The following is an 11,433-nucleotide window of genomic DNA, read 5'->3' as shown; positions in this document are numbered from 1 at the left end:
GGAATACACGTTGTATGACCATGTTACTAAATCCCGCAGTAATGTTCAGCTGATCATATAGTTCCGTGTTCAAATTTATTTCACCCAAGGACAATTTAGAAAACTAGGCAACTCATTTTTCGGTATCTAAATTTAAGCAGCAACTTTCACTTTTCCTGTGTTCTTTCCAACCATAAAGGGGTAAAGATTCTTACTTTTCAAGTTTGATCACTAACGTTCATAACGGAAACCACTTTTCTATTCCTAGAAACAGCGACATTGACCTTAACCCCACCAACCCCTGAAACAAGTTTTCCAAGTCACACTCAATTTTCTTCATGGTGGAAATAGCTGTAATTCATAGATTGGCAAAGAAAACAACATGTTCCAAGAAGACTAACGGTGTCCAAAAAAGTTTTAATAAGTTATACCAGATGTTATTAAAATTTGCCTTTATAATAAACCACAAGAAATCAAACGACATTGCCAGCCATATCATAACGTGAAAAATAAAGTTGTGACCAAGTAGTCTGGTAAAAACAAGGCAATAAATATTATGATTATAATAAGTTAATAACAAAAGTATCTTTGCCCTTTTATAATTATATAGAAACAACGACCATGCTACATAGATAGGCAATACTTTGTGGCGACAAAACACCTGTTCCTGCTGCTTTCAGGGCTTCTTTCAGTGAGATAATCTGGCAATTGTCACTTTTCAGTAGTCAAATGACCTCTTGTAGCTTCTTACAATAACTACTTATGTTGATACCAAAGTTACCCGTTTGGTAAACAAAGTTACCCGACATACAGGCTGTACATTTGCCTTTATACAATCGCTTTACCTTATTTATTAAAGAATAAAGACTATGATTTAGACATCTCTGGGCGTATTCCGGTTCGGCGTAGGCAACGGCAACCAGCAAAGCGTGGGTATACGCTTCAGATGAGATGTTTTCACTGTGAAACAATTCGGTATTGAATTAATCAATATTCATATTAGCTGTGCTAATGGATCCAAAAGGTATGGCATCGTACGACACCATCTACACTAGATTTCTCTAGATCGAATCACCACGTACTATGTATTCAATATATTTATTAATGTAACTTAATATTGCTTTCAACTTTTATGATGCCACTCACAAACTAAACAGGTTTATAAATATGCATATGCAACATGCCCAAGCCTCTTGGCTAAATTACTGAGACAAACTGAACAATCTTCACCCGCTTTCCATTTCATTCGGCATAACATGACTGTAGTCGGAAAACATAGCAGGCCTGTCAACGCTTTAAGCGCTTTGATTTTATTGACCAGTTAAAACATTTTTTGATTTGCCTAAGGCATTTTTATAAGTTCCTTAACCTTCGAATTCGGTTTTATAATGTTTCAAGTTGACAATACCCTACTATTGTATTTTTAGCAATATTTAAATAAAATAATCAGTTTTCTGCGTTAGAACGTCTCTACAAATTACTTGTATTTATTCTATAATACAGATTATTAATTAATTAATAAGTATTAAAGTAGCAAAATGTGAGGATTTTAATGTGTTCTTTTAAAGTTTTTATAATGATAATATCAAATTAAGTTATAGAGATACATTGTGACTGTATATGCATGATGCAAAGACAAACAAGTGGTTTTCATTCTCAGTCTCGTGATGATGGTATCGAACGGTGCCATACTATTGGATTCATTACGAATCCTTGCACAGCTAATATAAATATTGATGAGCAATTGCATTGATTACAATCCATCTAAGGCTTACACACACGCTTTGTTGGTTGCCGTTGCCTACGCCGAATCTCAATCCGCACAGAAATGTGTAAATCATAGCCTTCCAGACAATGATTACAAAATGCATGTGGCGATCGGTTACAGAGAATGTGTTGCATACACGACTGTTTCAAACACAAAGAATCTCATAATTGTCTCATTATGAGGAGCAGCCGCATTTATAAAGTTTAAACAGTGTATATAAAACATTTAGAACAAGTACAATAACAGATGTTCTAATACAGAATTTTGTCAAAACAAGTCTAGAATTTCTAAAACGAGCTAGTGGCCTTGGCGGATAATACATTATTTTACATGATAAAAAGAATAAACGCTACGGTCATGTCGCCCAGCTGGGGTCTCAGCTGAGTTTTCCCGTTTAAAAATGTCGCGAAATGTTTTTTAGGCTGTAGGCCGCTAGGCCTGCAGACTTTTATATCTCGGAAATCGCATCGGCAGATCGACATAACATTTTTAACTTTTGGCGAATTAATGCGCGCACGGGCGTATCAACTGCGCTAGAGCTGCGTTGGTAAATCGCCTAAAGCGTTGACAGGCTATCGACCTGTTACAACTTGTATCATGTCATGTAATGCCGAATGAAACGGAAAGTGTGTGAATATTTCTCAGTTTATCTCAGTATTTTCAGACCAAAGTCTTGAGCATGTAACGTAAATGCATATTTAAAAACCACTGATATAAATGAGTAATCTGTTCATTTTGTGACAAAGGTTGAGGGCATAATTAAAATACATGTACATCAAACATACAGGGAATAAATGCATTCCGGAGATTCGATTCAGAGGTATTTGTCGTTGTAGAAGGAAGCCTTAAACATAAACCTAATTAATATGTCCAATGCATTTTGTTGGGATATATTTGGTTAAGCTGACATAGCCTGGAAGTAAATTAAATACGTCAAGTTTGAATTGTAGAGTAGATTTTACTAAAAATTCCTCAATGTTTTATTCGTGGCAGTGCATTGTTTATGAAACCACAGCTTCAGATAAAGTTTTATATGATATTGAGAATTACTCTATACCTTATAAGTAACTATTTGGCGTATTCCACATTTCAAGTAACCTATATTACATGATCTAATTAAGAATAAACATAAAACTCTAAACGTTGTTGCGAATGAAATTATGAGTGAGCATTTACTACCTACATTAGATTTTTATGTTAATAATTATGTCTTACAATTACATGACTATACTCACAAAACGTTGCAGTCCAAAAGCCATTCAACGCTTTAAACGCTTTGATTCCCGTTTAAAATAGCGCGGATTTTTTTTTGGAACATCAAGCAATCCACGTGATCGTTTTACACACTTATGTCAATAAGCTTTTTAGCAAACTCGCTGTCATTTTCACCTGTGTTAATCTCTTCACCAAGTTTTTAATCGATTAATAACAGATGTTTTGAGGACTTATATGCATCAATTGTTTATCGCTCGATGCGACAAAGTAACCTAAATTATAAATGGCTTAATTATATAAAGTTTATTTTTGACTCCACTGGTAATTCAAATTTGTTCGAAAGTCAAATAAACGTAAATGTTAAGTTCACAAGTTATAGTATATCGAAAATATTAAAAGACCAGTACTTACAATTTTGGCACGAAAAAATGAGATCGTCCAATAAAGGAATATTTTATAATAGCTATAAGCAAACGATTACACAAGAGAAGCATTTAACTATCATTCCACTTAATCATGCTTTAAATTTATACAAACTTAGATCATGTAATTTTAAATTTCCAATTGAAACTTTAGCATGGCAAGGAATAGAATACGCGCACAGGCGGTGTCCGCTCTGTCATTCAGACATAGGCGACAGCTACCATTACGTATTAACGTGCACAATTTTCCAGGATCAAAGAAAAATCTTCATTTCACGATATTATTGGCAGCATCCAAATATGATAAAGTATAGCGAGCTCCTAAATACAAGTAATAAAAAAAACTCGTTAATCTGTCAAAGTTCGCCAGATATTTGATGAATCACATGAAATTTTAACAATTATTAATTACTCTGCTTCTTTTTACCTCCAGGCTTATATTCCAAATCACGCAGCGATCATTATCTCTACAAAGCCCATTATTCATAACTAGTTAAATCTAAATAATCTCATATTAAATTTGTAGCAAGTCCAAGACCACTTACACCATTCATAAATTTCTGCACGTGCTTTTTGTACCGTTAGCCAACGAAACGAGGCGAATTTCCATTCATAAAATATCCCGAGTTTAAGGGACTTGTTTTAACTACAGATCTATGAGCAGATCAACGAGCAGTATTCATGCCAAATTCTTAATTACACCTTTGTATTACATTGATTTCCTTAATCATGTCTGTTAGCAATTTGTCACTGTACCCGGTGGTAAAATTGCCTCAATTGTTATTTTCCGTCATGTTGTTTACCCAATTGCCTGTATATGTTATAACATATATGTTGTAACGATATGTTACCGTGACAAAATAAAAAGTGAATGTGTGTGTGTGTGTGTGTTAATCGGTCGGGCTCCGTATCTACGTTTTCTTTTCAGACCGATTTTGTTACATGGATCAAAAGTTTAGGAGTTTAAGCATAATTGTGTGTGACTATCACACATGGAGTAGGTGGCTATGCATATATTGTCATTGTATATTATAAGAAGCAAAGTATGAAAATGTTTTTGTCCAAAATTTTGAAAGTAGACCTTTTTTTTACACGGTTCATAAGTTTTGAGTTTTACCATTTGTGTAGATTACCGGACTCAATAGGACCGTCCTTTAAGACCGTTGTCCATTGAGATAACCATCAAATAGGCTTAATAAGTGAAATAATACAGTTTCTGAAAAAAAGAATCTGCCCACAATGTAATGTGTTAGAAGATGATGTTCATACTAGATGGAATGCTAATATTTAAGGAATGAATTGCAGGGTTGATGTCATTATCGGGGTATGAACGCAATTGGGCTGGTCAAAGTGTGTGGAGTCCGAAGTACTCCACGCGTACTTTGACCAGCCATTTTCAGCAGTGTCAATCTCTTTCAAAGGTTTTCAGCAATAAATTTCATCACCGATGTTAATCGGTCGGACTCTGTGTCTTCGTTGTTTAGCAGTATTTTTCCGCTTGTTTGCACTGTCTGTCCTTTTATGAAGCCATGAAGTGTGTTTATTTAGCACGTGAAAGTCACTGCATGAGTATCAATAAATAAACCAACGTTAATTTAAACCTTGATGTTGAAATGATATCATCCAAGGACAATTTCGAAAATTTGGCAACTCAAATGTTTGGGTATCTTAATTCAAGCAGCAACCTTGACTTCTAACAGATAAATACCATCTATTATGAGATTTGAAAAAAAAATGTTATTTGACTCCACCAACTCCAAATGTAATCCAAAGGTACATCTGCACATGCAAATACGTAAACCATAACTTAAGTTTTTGAGCGAAAAACACCAGCATGAAGCCATCAAGCACGCATACCGAATGACGGCCGGATTTGAAACAACATATGGAACAAGTTTGTCTTTGCCTTTCTTTTTGAATGGGATACGAAATAATTAAAAATATATTTATTTTTTTATGAAGAAAATCTGGTGCCCAATTGAATGTTTGTATAAGCGGACGAGGTGGCCGAGTGGTTAAGGCGATGGACTGCTAATCCATTGGGGTCTCCCCGCGTGGGTTCGAATCCCATCCTCGTCGCAATAGCTTTTACTGCTGTTACAAAGTCCAAGTTTGTTAATTATTACATTTTATTTTTAAGTGAGTTTGATGTAATGCAAGGGAGAAAACAAGCAAATCAGCTTGATAATATGTACAGAGTTGTCTTTCTTAGTAATTTTAAAATATAATTGCTGTGTGGTCATCTGTGACTATAATCCCTAAATTGACATTTTTGGTGGGAACACTTCCGGTTCTTTGTTTTCAAGGCGAACACATCATATTTTACTATATCTGTAATTGTTGGAATTGGCGGGAAAAGATATTGAAGGTTAGTCTAATAGTTATACTTCTAGAACCTAGTATTTCTAGAATATTATTTAAGAAGTGTAATTGTTTTAATTACATTTGAGCAGTTGTATCTAAGTATTTAGTAAGTTGGAAATACGACAGTTATAATATTTCTAAAAGGTCAAGATAGTGATTCAACCTTGCATGTTAATATTACAAGTAATATTAATAAGACCACTTATTTTAGATTTGCGGCACCAGTTGAATGTATGTGTCAGGGAGAATATAAAGGCAGTTTGGCCTACAGCTGGTGAGTTTGATTATATGTAATGTGATGTGAAATGTGTTTTACCTGTTTTGTATATGATGTTTGTATTGTTTTAATATGATTATATTACGTAATAGTATGGCCGCTAGAAAATAGTATTAATTATGAGGAATATTGATTCTCAAAGTATTATAGAAAATATACTGAATTAATTGTTAACTCTTGTGTGATATGCTTAAGCTGATGTTTATATACTTTCAGAGCTGTGGATTTATAATACATGTAATAAAAGCCCCTCAAGACTTCCGACGTGTTAATCAACTACACTGAACCCTAACTGCTGAGTTAGACCGTTAATATAGTCGTGGCCATAAGAGACTACCCTTTTACACTGCTACCCTTTAACTCATGAGAGCCAAACACTGTTTATATTCATAAAAATCTGGAATGGAATACACTTTTTATGATCATGTTCCTAGAACTCGAAGTAATGTTCAGCTGCTCTCACAGTTTCCTGGTTTCAAACTGATGTCATCCAAGGACAATTTCGAAAACTTGGCAGCTCCTATTTTGGGGATCTGAATTCGAGCATCAATCTCGACTTTTAACGTGTTCTTTCCAACCATTAAAGGAAAAAAATTGTTACTTGACCCAACCAACTCCAAATGTAATCAAAAGATACATATGTACATGGAAATGCTAAGTGATACAAAATCATATAAAGATATTCCACTTTTATAAAAAATTGAGGTGCCCATTTACTTTTGTCGACAAGCAGACGAGTGGCCGAGTGGTTAAGGCGATGGACTGCTAATCCATTGGGGTCTCCCCGCGTTGGTTCGAATCCCATCCTCGTCGCAATAGCTTTTACTGCTACCCTTTAACTCATGAGAGCCAAACACTGTTTATATTCAAACGATGTTATCATCATCAGTACAAGTAACTTGGCTTGGGTATTTTTTGGCAAACTCAACTTAATATATCTAATTTGAGGCTGATTTAATTATTTTGTAAATCCGTCTGAATTTTCATGGTGGTGGTTTTGGGCTGCACGATGAAAGAGGCAGACACGGGCTCTAGACACCTAACATGAAGTCACATCAGATTTATGTTTCAATGAAGAGTGTTGAGTATTCTAAATATATTCCACTTTTATGAAAAAAAATTTGGTGCCCATTTACATTTGTCGATAAGCAGACGAGGTGGCCGAGTGGTTAAGGCGATGGACTGCTAATCCATTGGGGTCTCCCCGCGTGGGTTCGAATCCTATCCTCGTCGCAATAGCTTTTACTGCTACCCTTTAACTCATGAGAGCCAAACACTGTTTATATTCATAAAAATCTGGAATGGAATACACTTCTTATGATCATGTCCCTAGATCTCGAAGTAATGTTCAGCTGCTCTCACAGTTTCCTTGTTTCAAACTGATGTCATCCAAGGACAATTTCGAAGACTTAGCAGCTGCTATTTTAAGGATCTGAATTCAAGCATCAATCTCGACTTTTAACGTGTTCTTTCCAACCATTAAAGGATGGAAATTGTTACTTGACCCAACCAACTCCAAATGTAATCAAAAGATACATATGTACATGGAAATGCTAAGTGATACAAAATCATATAAAGATATTCCACTTTTATAAAAAATTGTGGTGCCCATTTACTTTTGTCGATAAGCAGACGAGGTGGCCGAGTGGTTAAGGCGATGGACTGCCAATGCACTGGGGTCTCCCCGCGTTGGTTCGAATCCTATCCTCGTCGCAATAGCTTTTACTGCTACCCTTTAACTCATGAGAGCCAAACACTGTTTATATTCAAACGATGTTATCATCTTCAGTACAAGAATCTTGGCTTGCGTATTTTTTTGCAAACTCATGTTAATTTATCTAATTTGAGGCTGATTTAATTATTTTGTAAATCCGTCTGAATTTTCATGGAGGTGGTTTTGGGCTGCACGGTGAAAGAGGCAAACACGGGCTATGGACACCTAGCATGAAGTCACATCAGATTTATGTTTCAATGAATAGTGTTGAGTATTCTAAACATATAAAAATCTGGAATGGAATACACTTCTTATGATCATGTCCCTAGATCTCGAAGTACTGTTCAGCTGCTCTCACAGTTTCCTTGTTTCAAACTGATATCATCCAAGGACAATTTCGAAAACTTGGCAACTCCTATTTTGGGGATCTAAATTCAAGCAGCAATCTCGACTTTTAACGTGTTCTACTCAACCATTAAAGGATGGAAATTGTTACTTGACCCAACCAACTCCAAATGTAATAAAAAGATACATATGTACATGGAAATTCTAAGTAATACAAAATCATATAAATATACTCCACTTTTATAAAAAATTGAGGTGCCCATTTACTTTTGTCGATAAGCAGACGAGGTGGCCGAGTGGTTAAGGCGATGGACTGCTAATCCATTGGGGTCTCCCCGCGTGGGTTCGAATCTCATCCTCGTCGCAACAACTTTTACTTCTAGCCTTTAACTCATGAGAGCCAAACACTGTTTATATTCAAACGATGTTATCATCTTCAGTACAAGTAACTTGGCTTGGGTATTTTTTGGCAAATTCATCTTAATATATCTAATTTGAGGCTGATTTAATTATTTTGTAAATCCGTCTGAATTTTCATGGAGGTGGTTTTGGGCTGCACGATGAAAGAGGCAGACACGGGCTCTAGACACCTAACATGAAGTCTCATCAGATTTATGTTTCAATGAAGAGTGTTGAGTATTCTAAATATATTCCACTTTTATGAAATAAAAATTGGTGCCCATTTACATTTATCGATAAGCAGACGAGGTGGCCGAGTGGTTAAGGCGATGAACTGCTAATCCATTGGGGTCTCCCCGCGTAGGTTCGAATCCCATCCTCTACGCAATAGCTTTTACTGCTACCCTTTAACTCATGAGAGCCAAACACTGTTTATATTCATAAAAATCTGGAATGGAATACACTTCTTATGATCATGTCCCTAGATCTCGAAGTAATGTTCAGCTGCTCTCACAGTTTTTTAAACTGATGTCATCCAAGGACAATTTCGAAGACTTAGCAGCTCCTATTTTGGGGATCTGAATTCAAGCATCAATCTCGACTTTTAACGTGTTCTTTCCAACCATTAAAGGATGGAAATTGTTACTTGACCCAACCAACTCCAAATGTAATCAAAAGATACATATGTACATGGAAATGCTAAGTGATACAAAATCATATAAAGATATTCCACTTTTATAAAAAATTGTGGTGCCCATTTATTTTTGTCGATAAGCAGACGAGGTGGCCGAGTGGTTAAGGCGATGGACTGCTAATGCATTGGGGTATCCCCGCGTTGGTTCGAATCCCATCCTCGTCGCAACAGCTTTTACTGCTACCCTTTAACTCATGAGAGCGAAACACTGTTTATATTCAAACGATGTTATCATCTTCAGTACAAGAATCTTGGCTTGCGTATTTTTTGCAAACTCATCTTAATTTATCTAATTTGAGGCTGATTTAATTATTTTGTAAATCCGTCTGAATTTTCATGGAGGTGGTTTTGGGCTGCACGGTGAAAGAGGCAAACACGGGCTCTAGACACCTAGCATGAAGTCACATCAGATTTATGTTTCAATGAATAGTGTTGAGTATTCTAAACATATAAAAATCTGGAATGGAATACACTTCTTATGATCATGTCCCTAGATCTCGAAGTACTGTTCAGCTGCTCTCACAGTTTCCTTGTTTCAAACTGATATCATCCAAGGACAATTTCGAAAACTTGGCAACTCCTATTTTGGGGATCTAAATTCAAGCAGCAATCTCGACTTTTAACGTGTTCTTTCCAACCATTAAAGGATGGAAATTGTTACTTGACCCAACCAACTCCAAATGTAATCAAAAGATACATATGTACATGGAAATTCTAAGTGATACAAAATCATATAAAGATATTCCACTTTTATAAAAAAATTGAGGTGCCCATTTACTTTTGTCGATAAGCAGACGAGGTGGCCGAGTGGTTAAGGCGATGGACTGCTAATGCATTGGGGTCTCCCCGCGTTGGTTCGAATCCTATCCTCGTCGCAATAGCTTTTACTGCTACCCTTTAACTCATGAGAGCCAAACACTGTTTATATTCAAACGATGTCATCATCTTCAGTACAAGAATCTTGGCTTGCGTATTTTTTTGCAAACTCATCTTAATTTATCTAATTTGAGGCTGATTTAATTATTTTGTAAATCCGTCTGAATTTTCATGGAGGTGGTTTTGGGCTGCACGGTGAAAGAGGCAAACACGCACTATGGACACCTAGCATGAAGTCACATCAGATTTATGTTTCAATGAATAGTGTTGAGTATTCTAAACATATAAAAATCTGGAATGGAATACACTTCTTATGATCATGTCCCTAGATCTCGAAGTACTGTTCAGCTGCTCTCACAGTTTCCTTGTTTCAAACTGATATCATCCAAGGACAATTTCGAAAACTTGGCAACTCCTATTTTGGGGATCTAAATTCAAGCAGCAATCTTGACTTTTAACGTGTTCTACCCAACCATTAAAGGATGGAAATTGTTACTTGACCCAACCAACTCCAAATGTAATAAAAAGATACATATATACATGGAAATTCTAAGTGATACAAAATCATATAAAGATATTCCACTTTTATAAAAAATTGAGGTGCCCATTTACTTTTGTCGATAAGCAGACGAGGTGGCCGAGTGGTTAAGGCGATGGACTGCTAATCCATTGGGGTCTCCCCGCGTGGGTTCGAATCCCATCCTCGTCGCAACAACTTTTACTTCTAGCCTTTAACTCATGAGAGCCAAACACTGTTTATATTCAAACGATGTTATCATCTTCAGTACAAGTAACTTGGCTTGGGTATTTTTTTGGCAAATTCATCTTAATATATCTAATTTGAGGCTGATTTAATTATTTTGTAAATCCGTCTGAATTTTCATGGAGGTGGTTTTGGGCTGCACGATGAAAGAGGCAGACACGGGCTCTAGACACCTAACATGAAGTCACATCAGATTTATGTTTCAATGAAGAGTGTTGAGTATTCTAAATAAATTCCACTTTTATGAAATAAAAATTGGTGCCCATTTACATTTGTCGATAAGCAGACGAGGTGGCCGAGTGGTTAAGGCGATTGACTGCTAATCCATTGGGGTCTCCCCGCGTAGGTTCGAATCCCATCCTCTACGCAATAGCTTTTACTGCTACCCTTTAACTCATGAGAGCCAAACACTGTTTATATTCATAAAAATCTGGAATGGAATACACTTCTTATGATCATGTCCCTAGATCTCGAAGTAATGTTCAGCTGCTCTCACAGTTTCAAACTAATAGTGTTGAGTATTCTAAACATATAAAAATCTGGAATGGAATACACTTCTTATGATCATGTCCCTAGATCTCGAAGTACTGTTCAGCTGCTCTCACAGTTTCCTTGTT

At 36.1% G+C, this 11,433-nt stretch overlaps 10 non-coding genes across 10 annotated transcripts; all 10 read left to right on the top strand.

Moving 5' to 3' along the window:
* Window positions 1–5,381: 5,381 nt before the first annotated feature.
* Window positions 5,382–5,463, top strand: Trnas-gcu (transfer RNA serine (anticodon GCU)). The gene has a single exon. It is a non-coding gene; the product is annotated as a tRNA-Ser (tRNA).
* A 1,293-nt stretch (window positions 5,464–6,756) lies between these two features.
* On the top strand, window positions 6,757–6,839 carry Trnas-gcu (transfer RNA serine (anticodon GCU)). Its single transcript has one exon. It is a non-coding gene; the product is annotated as a tRNA-Ser (tRNA).
* Window positions 6,840–7,176: 337 nt separating this feature from the next.
* On the top strand, window positions 7,177–7,258 carry Trnas-gcu (transfer RNA serine (anticodon GCU)). The gene has a single exon. It is a non-coding gene; the product is annotated as a tRNA-Ser (tRNA).
* A 398-nt stretch (window positions 7,259–7,656) lies between these two features.
* On the top strand, window positions 7,657–7,738 carry Trnag-gcc (transfer RNA glycine (anticodon GCC)). Its single transcript has one exon. It is a non-coding gene; the product is annotated as a tRNA-Gly (tRNA).
* A 628-nt stretch (window positions 7,739–8,366) lies between these two features.
* On the top strand, window positions 8,367–8,448 carry Trnas-gcu (transfer RNA serine (anticodon GCU)). The gene has a single exon. It is a non-coding gene; the product is annotated as a tRNA-Ser (tRNA).
* A 335-nt stretch (window positions 8,449–8,783) lies between these two features.
* On the top strand, window positions 8,784–8,868 carry Trnas-gcu (transfer RNA serine (anticodon GCU)). Its single transcript has one exon. It is a non-coding gene; the product is annotated as a tRNA-Ser (tRNA).
* A 392-nt stretch (window positions 8,869–9,260) lies between these two features.
* On the top strand, window positions 9,261–9,342 carry Trnas-gcu (transfer RNA serine (anticodon GCU)). The gene has a single exon. It is a non-coding gene; the product is annotated as a tRNA-Ser (tRNA).
* Window positions 9,343–9,970: 628 nt separating this feature from the next.
* On the top strand, window positions 9,971–10,052 carry Trnas-gcu (transfer RNA serine (anticodon GCU)). Its single transcript has one exon. It is a non-coding gene; the product is annotated as a tRNA-Ser (tRNA).
* Window positions 10,053–10,680: 628 nt separating this feature from the next.
* Window positions 10,681–10,762, top strand: Trnas-gcu (transfer RNA serine (anticodon GCU)). Its single transcript has one exon. It is a non-coding gene; the product is annotated as a tRNA-Ser (tRNA).
* A 336-nt stretch (window positions 10,763–11,098) lies between these two features.
* On the top strand, window positions 11,099–11,183 carry Trnas-gcu (transfer RNA serine (anticodon GCU)). Its single transcript has one exon. It is a non-coding gene; the product is annotated as a tRNA-Ser (tRNA).
* Window positions 11,184–11,433: the final 250 nt, after the last annotated feature.

Source organism: Mya arenaria, chromosome 11, assembly GCF_026914265.1.
Source record: "Mya arenaria isolate MELC-2E11 chromosome 11, ASM2691426v1".
Lineage (NCBI taxonomy): Eukaryota > Metazoa > Mollusca > Bivalvia > Myida > Myidae > Mya > Mya arenaria.
The sequence above is the reverse complement of the archived record's forward strand: the minus strand, read 5'-3'. Positions and strand labels throughout refer to the sequence as shown.